Here is an 18,525-nt window from a genome sequence, read left to right on the forward strand (position 1 = left end):
GGAGGCGAGCCGCGGGGATGGGCGTTTATGGCGGGAAAAACCGCCACACCGGAGGAAGGACCGGGACACTCATCGGTCACGAAACTGTCACCCAACAAGGGCGATCAGACTTTAAGACCCCCGCATCCCCTCTAGAAGCGCACACGCGATCCGGGGAGCGACTCTTTGCGCCCTCGCCCTCCGACGCCATAGGCCACGTGGAGACCAATCGGGGAACCCCCTGCCCGCTATAAAAGGTAAAAATTACCTGCTTTCCGCTCCGAGCTGTAACGACCTGGTGTCCCAGTGAGTAGCTGCAATAAACGTTTAAATAAACGTCGAAATAAACGCCTTTAAGGACGTTCAAAAATTTTTTTTTTTTTTTCAACGGAGCCAGCGGGAGGGGGGAGAAAAGGAGGGACCTGGCGCCACCAGGTTTGCACTTGCTCAAGAAGAGCCCTCAACCCCAGGCACTCAACAAAACCTAAAAATTAGGCTTGGAGGCCTAGCCAGAGCTGCTGCTGTGTGTGACCACCACCTGCTGAGATAGAGAACATACTGAGGAGTTTCCGGCAGCACATGACCACATATAGGGAGGCAAAGTTTGCTCTCTATCTCCAGCTGCTGGTAGATGGACACAACCCACCAGTCTATGGATTGATCAGCATGATGATATGGAAGGGTCATTTGGTGAAAATCCTGGGGGCAGAAGAAATACCAAACAGAAGTTTTTTGTATTTGTAATAAGTGTGTAGGAGAAACTGCTGATACTTTCTGCAGTTGGTAGGAACTGAGATGGTAAAATTATGTATAATCATACCTGATAATTTTCTTTCCATTAATCATAGCTGATCAATCCATAGACTGGTGGGTTGTGTCCATCTACCAGCAGGTGGAGATAGAGAGCAAACTTTTGCCTCCCTATATGTGGTCATGTGCTGCCGGAAACTCCTCAGTATGTCGATATCAAAGCTCCATCCGCAGGACTCAGCACTTAGAGAATTACACCCACGAAGGGACACTCTGCCCAGCTCACCACCGCCGAAACGGGGGAGGGGAATTAACCCAGCTCATCCCCACACAAGTGGGGGAGGGGAATCCGTCCAGCTCATCCCCGCGGAGCGGGGGAGGGACACCACACCCGCCGATGCGGGGGGATCTGGCTTATCCTGCAACCGCAACCGCGGGAGGAGCTGACTGACCCTAACACCGCCGAAGCGGGAGGGGTACAAAGCTGCCCTACAGCCGCACGAAGCGGGAGGGAGTGCCGGCAGAATTTATGTCTCAATCCAGCCCCGTAAAACGGAGGGGAGAGGAATGCAGCAGCTCACTGTAACACAAACTCGTCTCAACTCTTGAAGAATCCAAGTGAAAGAAGAACTTGAACACGAAGTCCTCCTGAATTAACTGAAGGCTAAACTTGAACCTAAAATTCAACCAGAATATAAACAGTACAGATATCTGGGAGGGGCTATGGATTGATCAGCTATGATTAATGGAAAGAAAATTATCAGGTATGATTATACATAATTTTACCTTCCATATCATCAAGCTGATCAATCCATAGACTGGTGGGATGTACCGAAGCAGTACTCACCCAGGGCGGGACATAGAAATCCCTGACCTCAACACTGAAGCTCCAAACCGGGCCTCCGCCCGTGCAGCCACAGTCAAACGGTAATGCTTGGAGAATGTATGAGCCGAAGCCCCCGTTGCCGCCTTGCATATCTCTTCCAAGGAGACGGATCCGGCCACTGCCATCGAGGCCGCCTGAGCTCTCGTGGAGTGAGCCTTCAGCTGGATAGGCGGCACCTTCCCCGCGGCCACATAAGCCGCTGCAATGGCTTCCTTGACCCATCTTGCCACTGTAGGCTTAGCAGCCTGCAGACCCTTACGAGGACCTGCAAACAGGACAAACAGATGATCCGATTTCCAGAAATCATTGGTCACTTCCAAGTATCTGATGATGACTCGTCTCACATCCAGATATTTAAGAGCAGAGTACTCCTCTGGGTAGTCCTCCCTACGAAAGGAAGGGAGACAGAGCTGCTGATTCACATGGAAGCGAGAAACAATCTTGGGCAGGAAGGAAGGCACTGTGCGAATAGTCACTCCTGCCTCAGTGAACTGCAGAAAAGGCTCTCGACATGAGAGCGCCTGGAGCTCGGAAACTCTTCTGGCTGAAGTGATAGCCACCAAAAAGACTGCTTTCAACGTCAGGTCTTTCAGAGATGCCCTCGACAAGGGTTCAAAAGGCGGCTTCTGCAAGGCTCTTAGCACCAGGTTGAGATTCCACGCAGGCACCACTGAGTGCAGAGGAGGGCGCAGGTGATTAACTCCCTTGAGAAAGCGCACCACATCTGGCTGCGAAGCCAGGGAAGCACCCTTCAGGCGGCCCCTGAAGCAAGCCAGAGCCGCTACCTGGACTTTAAGGGAACTGAGCGACAGGCCTTTCTCCAGACCTTCTTGCAGGAACGCCAACACTGAAGAAATTGGAGCAGTGAAGGGAGAAAGTGAGCCTGCTTCACACCATGCTGCAAAGATACGCCAAACCCTGGCGTAAGCAGTAGAAGTAGAGCGCTTCCTCGCTCTCAGCATAGTGGCGATGACCTTGTCTGAGAAGCCCTTCTTCCTCAGACGCTGCCGCTCAATAGCCAGGCCGTAAGACCAAAGGGAGAGGGATCCTCCATCACCACGGGACCCTGATGTAACAGGCCCTGCTCCACTGACAGCCGCAGAGGATCGTCGACTGAGAGCCTGATCAAGTCCGCATACCAGAGACGTCTGGGCCAATCCGGACCCACCAGGATTACCCTGCCGGGATGCTTTGCCACCCGGTCTAGCACCCTGCCCAACATGGGCCAGGGCGGGAACACATAGAGGAGCTCTTGTGTCGGCCACAGTTGGAGAAGAGCATCTACTCCCAGGGATCGAGGGTCCCGTCCTCTGCTGAAAAAGCGCGGCACTTGGCAATTGGCCGATGACGCCATCAGATCTAGGCTCGGCTGGCCCCAGCGCTTCGTGATGTCCAAGAACGCCTGAGCAGATAGTTGCCACTCTCCGGGCTCCAAGGTATGGCGACTGAGAAAGTCCGCCTTGACATTCATGACTCCGGCAATGTGGGCCGCTGAAAGCTGCTCCAGGTTCGCTTCCGCCCACTGGCAAAGACTCATAGCCTCCTTGGCTAGAGGGGCGCTCTTGGTACCTCCCTGGCGGTTGATATAGGCCACAGCCGTGGCATTGTCCGACAGGACCCGTACAGGCTACAACACCAGTACCGGGATGAACTCCAATAACACCAACCGAATGGCTCTGAGTTCCAGGAGGTTGATAGACCACTTGCCTCTGCAGGAGACTAGAGCCCCTGCGCTGTCCTTCCCAAGCAGTGGGCTCCCCAGCCCATCAAAGAGGCGTCTGTCGTGACGACAATCCACTCCGGGGTCACCAGAGGCAATCCTGCAGACAACTTGTCTGTCTGCGTCCACCAGCTCAGCGCCTTGCGCACTGCTGGGTCCACGGGAAGGCGCACAGCATAACCCTCCGACATCGGAGTCCAGCGCAGCAGCAGAGATAGCTGTAGTGGTCTCATATGAGCCCTGGCCCAGGGCACTACTTCCATCGTGGCCGTCATAGAGCCCAACAGCTGCACGTAGTCCCAAGCCCGAATAGGAGAGGCTACTAGGAACTAGTCCACCTGAGCCTGAAGCTTGACAATCCGATTGTCTGGCAGGAACACTCTGCCCACTTGGGTGTCGAATCGAACTCCCAGATACTCCAGGGACTGAGTCGGGCGCAGCTGGCTCTTCTTCCAGTTGATGATCCATCCCAGGGAGCTCACAAGAGCAACTACCCGGTCCATAGCTTTGCCGCACTCTGCATAAGAGGGGGCTCGGATCAACCAGTCGTCCAGATAAGGATGGACTTGTACTCCTTCCTTTAGCAGGAAGGCCGCTATGACCCCCATTACTTTGGAAAAGGTCCGCGGAGCAGTAGCCAACCCGAAAGGGAGGGCTCTGAACTGGAAGTGTCGTCTCAGGACTGTAAAACGCAGAAAGCGTTGGAGAGGAGGCCAGATGGGAATATGCAGGTACGCTTCCTTGATGTCCAAGGAAGCCAAGAACTCTCCTGCCTTCACTGCCGCTATAACAGAGCGGAGAGTCTCCATGCGAAAGTGCCTCACTTTCCAGGCCCGATTGACCCCTTTGAGGTCGAGGATAGGCCGGACAGAACCTCCTTTCTTTGGAACCACAAAGTAAATGGAGTAACGTCCCTTGCCAATCTGATTTTTTGGCACCGGAACGACCGCACCCAGGCGGATCAGGTTGTCCAAGGTCTGCTGCACTGCCACAGCTTGACCGGAGACTTGCAGGGAGAGAGTACAAACCCGTCTCTTAAGGGTTGGCAGAACTCTAGCTTGTAGCCGTCTCTGATGACTTCCAGCACCCACGCGTCTGAAGTTATAGTGGTCCACTCGCCCAGAAACGAGGACAGCCGTCCTCCAATCTGCACTGGGTCATTGGGTACGAGACCCTGGGGGAGGTCCGGAGGGAGCACCTCCGGGACGGCGGTCTCTGCGAAAGGAATGCTGCTTGGGGGAGAAATTCCTCTTGAAGGAAGAGGGGGCAGAGGAACCCGACTTGCCCGGGCGGTACCGACGGGCTTCCAGCAACCGTCCTCTGGAGGTACCGGGACGAGTACTAGCCCGAGCCCTGACCTCTGGTAATTTCTTGCCCTTAGACGTGCCGAGATCGGTCACGATTTTGTCCAGCTCGACCCCAAAGAGCAGCTTGCCTTTAAAAGGCAATCTAGCCAGGCGGGATTTAGAGGCGTGGTCAGCAGACCAATGTTTCAGCCAAAACCACCGCCGCGCAGAGACTGTCTGAGCCATGCCTTTAGCTGAGGCTCTCGAGACATCATACAGCAAGTCTGCCAAATAGGCTAAGCCCAATTCCAGGGCCGGCCAATCAGCCCTCAAGGAAAGATCCGAGGGGGAAGCCCGCTGCACCATAGTCAGGCACGCCCTGGCCACATAGGAGCTGCAAACTGAGGCCTGCAAACAAAGCAGCTGCCTCAAAGGACGACCTTAAGGCCGCCTCCAATCTTCTGTCTTGGGCGTCCTTTAGGGCCGTGCCACCTTCCACCGGCAACGCCGTTTTCTTAGTCACCGCAGTGATTAAAGAATCCACGGTAGGCCACAGATAGGCCTCACGTTCACTCACAGCCAAAGGATAGAGGCGGGACATAGCCCTAGCCACTTTAAGGCTCGTTTCCGGGACATCCCATTGAGCCGCAATTAAGGTGTGCATGGCATCATGCACGTGGAAGGATCTAGGCGGGCGCTTCGCCCCCAGCCTAATGGCAGAGCCAACAGGGGCTGAGGGAGAGACGTCCTCCGGAGAGGAAATCTACAAAGTGTCCATGGCCTGTAACAACAGGTTGGGCAAATCCTCTGGGCTAAAAAGCCGCGCTGCAGAGGGGTCATCCGCTCCATCCGAGCGGGGATCTATCTCCTCCAAGGAATCCGCAAAGGACCGTTGGGAGACCTCAGACACGCTGCCCTCATCTACATCGGAGGAGACAAAGTCCTCCAAGGCCTGGAAATCAACCCGAGGGCGTTTACCTCTGGGAACCTCAACCTCTTTATCAGAAGAGGGAGCAGGGGCAGCGTTTTGCATGAGGAAAGCCTGATGCAGCAGCAAAACAAACTCGGGGGAGAAACCCCCCAGCTGTGCACTTCCGCAGCCTGGGCAACAGCCCTAGACGCACTCTCAACCGGCGCTCGCAATAGCGGGGGAGAGACATGCTGCGCATCCAAAATGGCGTCCGGCGCGAAACTCCGCGAAGGAGCCGCGCGGGAAGAACGGCGCTTAACTTTAGCCGCTTTGTGCCGTCGCCCAAATTAAGGGCGTTCATGGCATTAATGTCTCCAACCTCAAGGGCGGCCCACGAAGAAGCCGTCCGAGCCGCGTGGCCGGCCAAGATGGCGGAGGCGAGGAGCGGGGGATGGGCGTTTATGGTGGGAAAAAACCGCCACGCCGGAGGAACGACCGGGACATTCATCGGTCACTAAACTGTCACCCATCAAGGGCGAATCAGGTTGTAAAACCCCCGCATCCCCTCTAGAAGCGCTCCAGCGATCCGGGGAGCGACCCTTTGCGCCCTCGCCCTCCGACGCCATATGCCACGAGGAGAAGAATCGGGGAACCCCCTGCCCGCTATAAAAAGGTAAAATTACCTGCTTGCCGCTCCGAGCTGTAACGAACTGGTGTCCCAGTGAGTAGCTGCAATGAACGTTTAAAGAAACGTCGAATTAAACGCCTTTAAAGACGTTTAAAATTTTTTTTTTTTTTTTTTTAAACGGAGCCAGCGGGAGGGGGGAGAAAAGGAGGGACCTGGCACCACCAGGTTTGCACTTGCTCAAAAGAGCCCTCAACCCCAGGCCTCAACAAAACCTAATGATTATGCTTGGAGGCCTAGCCAGAGCTGCTGCTGTGTGTGACCACCACCTGCTGAGATAGAGAACATACTGAGGAGTTTCCGGCAGCACATGACCACATATAGGGAGGCAAAAGTTTGCTCTCTATCTCCACCTGCTGGTAGATGGACACAACCCACCAGTCTATGGATTGATCAGCTTGATGATATGGAAGAAGGTATTTATAGGCATCCTTGAGATCTAAAGCACAGACAGGGTCTTTGGAATGATTTTAGATTCCAATTTATCTATAGAATCTCAAGTAAATCTTTTAAAAATAACTCAAAAAAAGAAATCCCTAAGAATTGTGATCAATTAGACACCTACTTTCTGGGGACCATTTTAGGATATTTGATTATCCATGGCTAAATTAATTTTTAATTCTCACAAATATGATCAGGTTTCTCCTTCACTGTTAAAACTGCCCTGGCTGCCAATACAATACAAATAATATTCAAAATTGCTTGCTTTTCAGTCCATACAAATTTTGCACCAAATAATTTTTCTCATTTATTATTATTATTTATTGCATTTGTACCCCACATTATCCCACCTATTTGCAGGCTCAATGTGGCTTACAGTGTTATGACATAGTCATGACAGGATCTAAGATACAATCGGTAGTATTCAGAAGATGTATGAGGGATTAGAGAGGTAAGTGATTAGGCAGGGTGGTGTAAGAGGTGTATTTTAATCCTTAAGTGGGTTGGGTGGGATTAAGTCATTAAGGGTTCTTTGTTGAAGAGATGTGTCTTCAAAGATTTGCGAAAGTTGGTTAGATTATTCATGGTTTTAAAGGTTGTAGGGAGGGGTAATGATAGCCCTTCCCCTGCCACCGGTCATCCAAAAGCTCTCAAAGTTGGAGATTTGGTTCACTGGAAGTACTACATCCCTATTTACATAGAACCCTTCCAAATTAGTCAAGTTGCAAGACCACACTTCCTGGGTCCACCTAAAGGACATCCGCATCTACAAGGCTCCTGATTCAGTTCCTTTCAAGCCACTTGATGATTCCAGATCCATCACCCCCACCAGTTCCACAGGTGCCATCCCTGTACCTGAGGTGCACATCCCCTACTTACAAGCCAGGATTCTGCATATACTTGATTTGGTTGAGGCCTTAATCACTCCTGATGCTCCTGACATTGAACATCTTCACCACCTTTACCATGACCTCTTTGAGTTATACAGACTTTTTGACTACCATTTTATGCTGATGGACTAAAACTTTCTTTCCTATAACAACTACAGATATTACTTTACAGGAAGAAATCACCTACCTGAACTCCAAAAACTGTATTGGGACTTGTTGTACCTATATTATTTGTGACTAATCTATTGTATATTTGAAAAGACTCACAGGTTTTTTCAGTGTACATAGTACTAATCACAAGAATCTACCCTAGGTACCCCAACAGTAGACTTACCCTGTTTTAATTGAAACCCTATATCTAATCATTACTTGCCCTTTTTAATTCTATTTAATTTTATTATTCCTGACAATACGAATCATCATTTGCATCCTTGGTTCTTTGTCAGAAAAATTGGAAATAGATATGTTGACATTTATAAAAGGGGAAACCTAATGCTGCATTTCATCCAGCATATAATTATGTATCCACATACTGACTCTTGCTATGGCCTTGTCCCTTATTGTGCCAGAGCACCCCTGTCACCTCAACCCTATACATTCCCCCCCCACAGGACTCTAACAGCCCTCTGGAAAAGATGGCCACACCCACTGAGGGGCCTAGCAAGATGGGAACGAAGAGTTATGCTAGCTCTTGCTCTCAGTAACATACAGGCCAATGGGTCATAATAAGAGCTAGGCTTCTTAAAATCAAAATCATCTCTGATACAAAAGAGAGCTAGCTTGTAAGAATCAGTGATCACCTTTGACACAGTTACATTTCACTGTAGCAAGTACTGAAATGAGGTAATTGAGAGCTGGCAAGGGAGGGGGCATTTGCTCTTGTCTACAATCCTAGGACTGGCACCTGCAAGACGTCATGAGCAAGATTGCCATGGTTATGTAGAGATAGTACTGGGTCAGCTGCACCCCGGGTGAGAACATCCAAAGGAGGGGGCTAGGGAAAGTTTGGGGAAAATGCAAAGTCATCTAATAAGATGCGCTCTGAGCATATCTTGTTTATACTTAGAGCTTGATAGTATGTGAAGTCATTTCGATCAACTGATAAGGTCCAAGAACCCTGGTGACAAAGCTAGGGTCCATTGAAATGAATAGGGTGAAAATAGTATAAAAATGGGAGTCAGAAGGGTATTAGATCAGACAACAGAAGGAAGGCTACAAGAGAAGGAGGATGACAGATGTGCCGTGAACTGCTGTTCAAACCATACGAATACCTGATTTGCCTGTATTGCTATTGGTAAGATTGAAATAAACTATCTTCTTATATCCCAACGAGTCCTTCTGATTATGGAGTCCGTTAATTCCTGGACTGTGTAAGAGCAGTCTGGGGGAGGATGAGGTCAGAATAGGTGGGGGAACACGCAGAATTATTAACAAAAGGGTATTCAATATGAGCATGTTTAGAGTCAGCCTTGTAGGCCATTCGACTTTGATAGCCTAAACATCTCCAGAAAAGACCACAATCATCTTACTATTCCTTTTGAAGACACTTAAAAATCTCTTTTCTCTCAGGAATTCAGTGGATTTGTATAGAACTATAATTATGATAACTTGTTTACCTTATATAAATTTTGTTTCTCAAATTTGTTCATTTGGGGCTCCTTTTACAAAGCCATGGTAGTGATTCCTGGTGAAGCAAATGCGACAAAGCCCATTCAATTCCTATGGGCTTTGGCGCATCTGCCATGCAAGAATCACTATCACGGATTTGTAAAAAGGAGCCCTTGGTTTGTTGCTGTAAGGTGCCACGGACCATAAGGGATTCAACAGGATATAAGTGAGAAGACTAGAAAAGGACAACCTTTCTTCAAGGAGTATTTTCATTTTTTTTTTAAATTTCTTTGTAAAGGAGCACATTGAATTTCCCAAGGTCTAAAGAGGACGTAATCCTCCTGTCCTGAGGTGAAAGCGTCTCTTTGTTTAAGGAAGACTTAACTTCCTCCTGAAGCAGATGGGCATGGGGCTAAGGTAGTCAAGACCTGGTTAAGTCTCTTTCTGGTGAAAGTGACAAAAACCTGAGTCAGAGAACCCAGGTTCAAGTTAAGTCAGATCAGGAGGGAGACTTTGATGTTGCCTTAAATTCAGGTCTGTATGAGTGTGTTCAGGACAACTGTGCTGTAGTCCTGAAAGAGACTCGTACCACATAGGAAGATTTATGGAATTTGTCCTTTGTGACTGGACTCTTCCACTTCACTGTGCAAGGAGGAACAGCTGGAATCAACACACCACATGCCAGGTCACCATGGTGCCTAAAAACTGCACCCTGGTACCCAGGATTTCATGTGGCTTTTTTTGTATTTGCTCTTGCAAAAACAGGCAGTACTGCATCGCTCGATTCAGTTCAAGTTTGAGTTTGAATAACGCATTGCAGAAACCCTTGTACTACTCTTGTGTTCTCATGCATTGTGAGATTTGAAAACACAATATCAGCTCAAAATCAGAGTTGTCATCCCGTGCAGACAAAAAAACCCCCAAAACTCCCTAGTCACAGCAGTGGCAGCATTAAACAGCAAGGTGATAAGGAGGGTATATATTCATTAGTCCTACTGGGGCAGGAAGGTGGTTACTAAGAAATCAGACTGCTGGATAGGAACAGGAATGAGAGAGAGCAGAGAGAGGATGAAAGGAGGGACCTGAAATAGGGAGAATGGATGAGAGGGTTGTGGGGGATGAAAGAGGGGCAGACTGGTGGAGATCTATGGCATAGCTGATAAGGAACTAAAGAGGAATCTTCTGGCATGGTGCTGAAAGCATGCCACGGGAAGGGGATTGCAGGATTCAGACAGTACTGAAGGGGTGTATTAGGAGCTTGATTTGCTAATTTTTTTTTTGTTGTTACATTTGTACCCCGCGCTTTCCCACTCATGGCAGGCTCAATGCGGCTTACACCTGGGGCAATGGAGGGTTAAGTGACTTGCCCAGAGTCACAAGGAGCTGCCTGTGCCTGAAGTGGGAATTGAACTCAGTTCCCCAGGACCAAAGTCCACCACCCTAACCACTAGGCCACTCCTCCACGTCATAGTTTTCCAATGGAAATATAATGGGAACACAGAGATGGAAATGGCCAAGATAGCAGATTGAAGCTGTGCCACGAGTTTGCCGTCTCTTATCTGCTGTTTACACTGTGGGTTTTTTTTCCTTGTAACTATGCCGCATACGAAGAGGAAGAGGGTCATTTGGGATGTTCCCTCGGCTGCCCGAACTTCCTTCCCCATGCAGCAGATAATTGTGCGGTTCACAGCCAAGACTCCTGCCCTTTCTACCCGATGTTTAAGCCTGGCAATAGCTGTGAGCAAAGGTGGAGGTTGCCTCAACGGAAGTCATTCAGATGAGACCTCACACTGGAGTGATTTGGCTGCTGAATTCGGCATGAATGGAAGGAACATCACTGACTGGCTGCCGGTGCAGACAGTGTCTGAGTTAGCTGCGACGCCAACGTTGAGAACATTTGGAAAATTCTCCAAAAGTTAAGTACATAAGTATTACCTTGGTCTGTCCCAGTATGGCATATTAAGTTAATGGCCTTTAACATTTTTTTTTGTTTTTCTCTCTTTAGACCTCCTTGTCTTTTTTTGCTGCTCACCCTCTCAGTTTGTGGTTTAAGAAGGAAATTTTTGCTTTGTATTGAAATGTTTTTTTTCCAGTGTTGTTTCTTTCCACTTTTCTTAAGCAAGTGGTTTAACTTGTATTGTTACTTGGAAATTATAAATAAATAATAACAAATTATATATATAATGGGAACACATCTTAGTAAGTCAAGCTCTAAAAGGGCCTGTGGAAGACCTCTCAGAGGATGCGCCTCTCTCTCCTATTCTTGAACTTTGATAGGGGCAATGGAAGTTTGGGAAGGAGAGCGAGAGGTATTGGCTTCTGGATCCTAGATGGAAAGAAAATTTGTCAAAGATTAAGCTACAGACAATATCCAGAGAAAAGGATCTACTGGAGTGCGAAGATTCAGCCACCTCTGCACAATGTTCTTTTCTTCTCCTCATGTGCAAACATAAGTCCAGGGGTGTCCAACCCCAGCCCTTTCCAGATCTGGTTTTCAGGATTTCCCCAATTAATATGCAAGAGATCCATTTATATACAATGGAGGGAGTACATGCAAATAGATCTAATGTACATTCATTGAATACCACTTTCTGGGCTACATACTCAATAATTAGTCACTTAACATTAAACATTTCCCCAGTGAATATACATTCCCATATCATTTGACTAATATAATAGTCAACATACATTTCCAATATCCACTAACACATACATACAGTGCCAATTGTGCTGTTTGCTACAAAATTATACACTCACATGTATATATATATATATATATATATATATATATATATATATATATAAAGATACTGCATATAAGCGACAGACCTTCATGGATGCAGCACTGATTCCTACCAGGGAGAACCACACATATACACAGAGGGGGGGGGGGGGGGAACTGTATACCATAAGCGATGGCCCATCATGATCCAGCAACTATTCTGAGCAGGAGAAGATACAACAGGTACAGAAAAATATAAGGAAATTACATGCAATATGTGATGATTGGATCCATCACGTGTGTATTTTTTTATATTTCCTCCCACTAATAAGTGGCAAAACTGGCACTCTTGAAAGGATTATATAACCTTTGAATGCATAACTAGGAACAAAAAGAAAACCCTACTTATTTATACAATATCATAATTCCTCATGTACAGTCACAAAACAAACTTTTAGGATGGATAGATAGCAATGGGCTCGTTTTCAAATTGATAAGAGTTTTCAGTTTTTTTGCATAGTATAAGTCATCCCAAAATAATGACTGGATTTACCACATTAGGAGCTTATAGACTATCAAGTTTTGTTTAAACGAATGAGAAATCGGCATGAAAGAAAATAATTTTTTTTACTATTTTGATTTATAAAACTACTTGTTCCACAAACATGCTCAAAGCAGAATAATCCATTTGTGTATCCAAAATGTGTGCTTCTACAAATGAGATGAAGTGAAGATGCAATTCTATGTGTTACAATTAAAGGAAAATGTAATTTTCCTTCCATTTAATTTCAATATATTCCATCTTTATAACACCTGGCTTCCCAAAGTAAGATTACAACAGTTAAGAAGAACCTATCAGGAAACAGGATATCCTCACTGAAAACTGAAAAATGTATTACTATATTCTATAGAACAGTGTAGAAAAATGAGCACAAAATACGTTTATTATTGCTGCTTCTAACAGCTATAATATTTTTTGTACTGTTTCACCGCCCCATGCTTACAAAGCCATGCTAGCAGCTGCTGCATGGCAATGCCAACACACCTCGTTCAATGGGAATGGGCTGTGTCTGCATGACTAAACCAACAGTGACGAGAACGGCTTTGTAATTAGGGGGGGTAGTGATTATCAATTCTATTTCATTATATATGTAGATATGGGAAGCTTTCAAATAAGTAAAAAAAAAAAGAAGTCAAATAAAAATACAGAATCCACATAAAAAGTAATGAGTTTGATATTCTTTTTATACTAAGTATCTTTACTGTCATAATAAGGAAAAAATGAAGGCATATAGGGCAACACTGATAACCACAATGCAACATTTCATATAACAAAGCAAGCTCTGGAACACTGATAAAATACAATTTGAATATATCCCTTCCCTCCCTTCATAGATGAACATAACTCTCTCGAACCCCTCCCCCACGCAAACTCCCTTTATATCCCCCACCTGATCCACTCTCTCTATAGCCTTATCCCTTCAGAGATGGTGAATATATATCCCTCGAACCCACTCCCCTGGAAAAATTCCCCCTATATCCCTCACCTGATCCACTCTATAACCCTCTCCCTACACAGATGGTGAATATATATCCCTCGAACCCACTCCCCCCCCCCCCCCCGGTAAAATTCCCCTTACATCGGCCACCTAATCCACACTGCTAGAAGAAAGAATGATAAACCTGGGAAGTCTGATAAAACAAAAACTATCGTTTTTTCAATATCATCTGCTAGATGCTCCGTCCGTCCTGACGTCACTCAATATGGCGACAAGTTCCTAAAGGCTCAAGACGTCTCCTGTTTACAAGCCTTGTTTGCGTACCAGGACTGCTTTGACGGGTGCACCCTCAAACGCGAAGCACGGCCGCCACCGCAAAGACTTTTAAGAACGTGCGGTTTAGATCCGCGGGGTCCATAGGATCCACGTTACCCGAACCCCTCCCTCCTCGTGGTCTACCATATCTCCATCACCCCTCTCCGCGATCCGGCACACCCGTCAAACTCATACCGCAGCTTTCCTTCTCCAGTAACCTATCAAAACTCATACCTGAGGGTTACCAATGCACACCAAAAATCCCGCAGCTTTACTTTCCTTCTCCAGCGCTATGACAGAAGTTGAACTTCTCTCACGTCCGAGGCCTCACCGTCACCGGAAACAGGAAGTTGCGTCAGCGGAGAGCCAGTGAATCATACCAAAGGAGTTAGATTGAGAACAGAAGACAGTACGAGGCCTATCTAGCCTCTTATATGGGTTGAAGCCAGTACGCGTAACTTGCTAGCAGTAGGCGGAGTCACAAGTACACTCAAAACAATAGCAAACGCTTCCCCACGCACCCCCATAGAAGTTACTGCAAAACTTACAACATAGAGAATTTTAAAGTCAATTTTAACCTGGCTTGTACCCAAAACAGCAAGAAACATTTTATAGTACAATCCCCACTTAATCATGGTTTATTTCTTTGTAAAATAAAACCATATTTAAGAAACATCTCACACTTTTTTTTCAGCTAACTCCATTAATAATTTCCCAAACTAACTTAAGTAGAGGAGTGTGGTAGCAGTGTTAGTCCACGCTTAAGGTTATCAATAGAAATCAAACAAAATAAAACATGGAAAAGAAAATAAGATGATACCTTTTTTATTGGACATAACTTAATACATTTCTTGATTAGCTTTCGAAGGTTGCCCTTCTTCTTCAGATCGGAAATAAGCAAATGTGCTAGCTGACAGTGTATATAAGTGAAAACAGCTTTATGGTTTGTAATGGGCTAGGAACCCCAGGTCCTTGTTAAGTCCTTTCTGTTGGGTGTTAAAATGATTGAATATTTTAACACCCAACAGAAAGGACTTAACAAGGACCTGGGGTTCCTAGCCCATTATAAACCATAAAGCTGTATGTCTCTGTTGATCACCCCACCCCTCACCTATCCACACCCATCCTGTTAGAATATCAATGATATGCTTTGATGTCCCCATGCATACCTCCGACCCACCCCCATCCTCCCACCCTGTCAGACTGTCATAGTAATGCTTGAATGTTTTCACTTATATACACTGTCAGCTAGCACATTTGCTTATTTCCGATCTGACAAAGAAGGGCAACCTTCGAAAGCTAATCAAGAAATGTATTAAGTTATGTCCAATAAAAAAGGTATCATCTTATTTTCTTTTCCAAGTTTTATTTTGTTTGATTTCTATTGATAACCAAACTAACTTTAAACCGTTTCCAGCCAGCACCAGCCACCAAAACCCTGGAACAGCCCCCCCCCCCCCCCCCCCGAGCCTCAGGAAAAAAAAAATTTAATATATGTTACCATATATTACAATATGGTCTCTCAAACATCCCCTCTTTCACACATACCTTATATAGCAGATTTTCACGGGCAGCAAGCAACAACTGATAAACACTGATCATGCTGGCTCCATAGCCTTCCCCCTGATGCAACTTCCTGTTTCTACATAGGTGGGAATCAGGGGGCGTAGCCAGTGGTGTGCTAGAGCAGGCTCTCACAGGCTCTCGAGAGCCGTTTGTTAAGTTTTTAAGAATTTTGGGAGCCGGTTCTCCATGGCTACTTTAACAAATGGATCCCAAAATGTGGGCTTGGGCCCCTCCTGAATTCTCTTTTACTTTGCTGGTGAGAGAGAGCCCCCTGTTAACAATTTACCAGCACACCCCTGGGCGTAGCCACGGGTGGGCCCAGCAGTGGAGCACCTCCCTCTGTCTCAGCAGCAGCGGTAGCGACTCATGCTGCCTCCTGCTTCTAACCCGGAAGCATCTCCTCTGCCACGTCCCGCCCCCATTATTACAACTTCCTGTTTCTGCTGGGGCAGGACGTGACAGCATAAGCAATAATAAAAGATTAGACTGCCGCCTATGCGTTGCGTGGTCCATCTGTAAAAAGTCAAAAGCTGTTCCAGTTGGATAGGCAGTGCCTTAAAAGGTAGAGGACAAAAGATTTTTTTTTTTACTTATTTGACAGCTTTTTTTTATTTATTTGAAAGGCCCATTGTATATATAAAGATCATGAAATAAAAACTGAGTATCACTAAATCTGTTTCAAAAAATTATTGTAGCTGGTGGAAACAGCACTAATAAAGGTTGTATTTTGTCCTCATTTTTCTACACTGTTCTATACAATACAGTACTACATGGCCAAATTTCAGTGAAGATATCTTGGTTTACTGATGGGTTCATCTTAACTTGTAATCTGCCTTGGGAAGCTTGGTATTACAAAGATTGGAAGTAAAATTAAACTCCTTTCATTGGGACACATGGCATCACATCTTCACCTCATCTCTTTTGTACAAATGGATTATTCTGTTTTGAGCATGTTTCAGGGACAAGTGATTTTCATAAGTCAAAATAATAAAAAATATTTTCTTTCATTCAGATCTCTCATTTGTTTAAGCATAACTACATGGGCCATAGCCCCTAAAGCAGTCCTTTGGTTTTCTTATATTTTGACCTTGTGATGACTTATACTGTGCTGAAACTGGAAATACAGTGAGACAGAGTAATAGAATTCAGTAACATCCATTTTTTATATTTTAATTATCTTTATTCAAAGCACAACACTGGTTGATAAGCTTCATACAGAACAAGAAAAAACTGTGAACTCTCCAACATGGCACAATAAAAACTTTTACAGAGAACATCCCCCAAGAACCCTTCCCCTACCATCCTATAAGCCCACCAGACTGTTTCCACTCACCAAAATAACACAACAGATGTACAGATCAGTAGGACCCAAGAATTACAAGTAAAATCATAAACAACACAGTTTATATCAAATTGTTTAACCACCTTTAGGTTTTGTCTTTGAGTTTAACAGTGCATGTAAGGTCTAGATAAATTAATTTAAACAATCTCTGTTGAAGGCATATGCCCTAAATATGTAATACAATGCACTCCATTGAAGTGCACGTCGGATAAGCGCATGCTCTGTTTAACTGCATGCCATACTTCGGTCCCGTTTTTGGCGCCATCAATTTCTATGGGGACAAGCTTTGGTTTAGCGCACCACTGATAAGTGCAAGATTCGCTTATATGCATGGTTTAAGACTGCTCCTCTGCAGGAAAGACTCCGCATAAGTAGGGTTACCTTATTTTGTCCTCTGAAAAAGAGGACACATGCCACGCCCTTGGCCCTGCCTCTGCCCCACCCACACCACCAGACCCTGCCCCGCCCACACCACATTCCTTTCGGATCCTCATCCTGCCCCCTGTCACATATTCCCCTCCCCTCCCCCGGGACACATATTCCCCTCCCCTCCCCTTACTTACTATCTACTGCCCTGGTGGTCTAGTGACCTCTTCGGGGCAGGAAAGAGCCCCCTCTTTCCTGCCCGGAGCACTGCCTGCCCTTGCCCTGCATCCTTCTCAGTCTCGGCTGGGGATTCAAAATGGCCTCCGAGAGTTTAAGCGGCCTCGCGAGACTTCAACTCTCGGTGGCCATTTTGAATCTCCAGCCGAGACTGAGAAGGATGAAGGGCAAGGGCAGCGCTCCGGGCAGGAAAGAGGGGGCTCTTTCCTGCCTCGAAGAGGTCACTAGACCACCAGGGCAGATAGTAAGTAAGGGGAGGGGAGACCCATGGCACCGCTCGCCCGCCCGTTTGTCCAGAAATCCAGATAAGCGGGTGGGCAAAGCCGCCGGATGCCCCGGACATACCTTCAAAAAGAGGACATGTCTGGGGAAATCCGGATGAATGGTAACCCTACGCATAAGCACGCGCACGGAATATGGAAGCCGATTGGCGCCTGACAAACAACGAGATTTCAAATTTATCACCCCTTTAACTGCCACAGGCAGAATAAGTGAAAAAAATGTTGTTCCAGTGTACACTGGGGTGATCATCGTTGCGCAACTGTAAGACTTTAACACTGGCTGAACGAATAGAAGTTCTTAAAAAATTAGAAAACAAAGTCAAGCATCTATTGCTAAAGAATATGGTGTCAATCCCAGTCAAATTTCACGAATCTTGAAGCAGAAAGACCAGCTTCTGGAAAACTGGCAAAACAATACAAAAAGTGAGGAGAATGAATGAGGATACAAAAAAATATATTTATTCATATAAAAAATATATAATGAAAGATGACGACCCAACACGGCCGTGTTTCGGCCCAAAGGCCTGCCTCAGGGGTCTTTTTACAATCTAAACATAAACAAAGGAAAAAATAAAATAGAACATTATGGATAATTATATTGTATATAGTAAAATAGCAAGTGACAAACAGGTACTATGTAAATTTGAATTAAAATTATATGATAAAAATATATAATAAAATTTCTTAACAAATATGGATTTTAAAACACATGGCATATATAATGGATACTGTATGAATCTATATTACGAAACATTATCGTTTTATTTAAATTAAAACTAGAAAATGAGAGAATTTATGTGTAATTTATATGTAAAATTGAAAATTAAATAAAAATTATATAATAAAGGATAAGGAATGTGAGGATGTGCTAAAACAATACAAATCCACAACAGAGACGAAAATGGGCAAGAAAAGCTGAGGAGGTAGAAGATGCTCTTCTTCGGTGGTTTTCTCAAGTCAGGTCGTAATAAATTATTCTGGTTTCCAACATCTGTGGCTTCAGTATGGTCTTTCTGGATATCTTCCGCTTGTTTTGTTGTTT

General features: G+C 45.9%; 1 protein-coding gene across 1 annotated transcript in view; it reads right to left on the bottom strand.

Annotated features, from left to right (window-relative positions):
* Nucleotides 1–14,067, bottom strand: part of LOC115473840 (eukaryotic translation initiation factor 3 subunit C) — a 97,801-nt gene extending 83,734 nt beyond the window's left edge. Inside the window, exon 1 of the mRNA XM_030208973.1 lies at nucleotides 13,926–14,067. The gene's annotated coding sequence lies outside the window, so the exon portion shown is untranslated. The remainder of the gene's footprint in view (nucleotides 1–13,925) is intronic.
* Between the last annotated feature and the right edge of the window lie 4,458 nt (nucleotides 14,068–18,525).

The sequence above is a fragment of the Microcaecilia unicolor genome, chromosome 7 (genome assembly GCF_901765095.1).
Source record: "Microcaecilia unicolor chromosome 7, aMicUni1.1, whole genome shotgun sequence".
Lineage (NCBI taxonomy): Eukaryota > Metazoa > Chordata > Amphibia > Gymnophiona > Siphonopidae > Microcaecilia > Microcaecilia unicolor.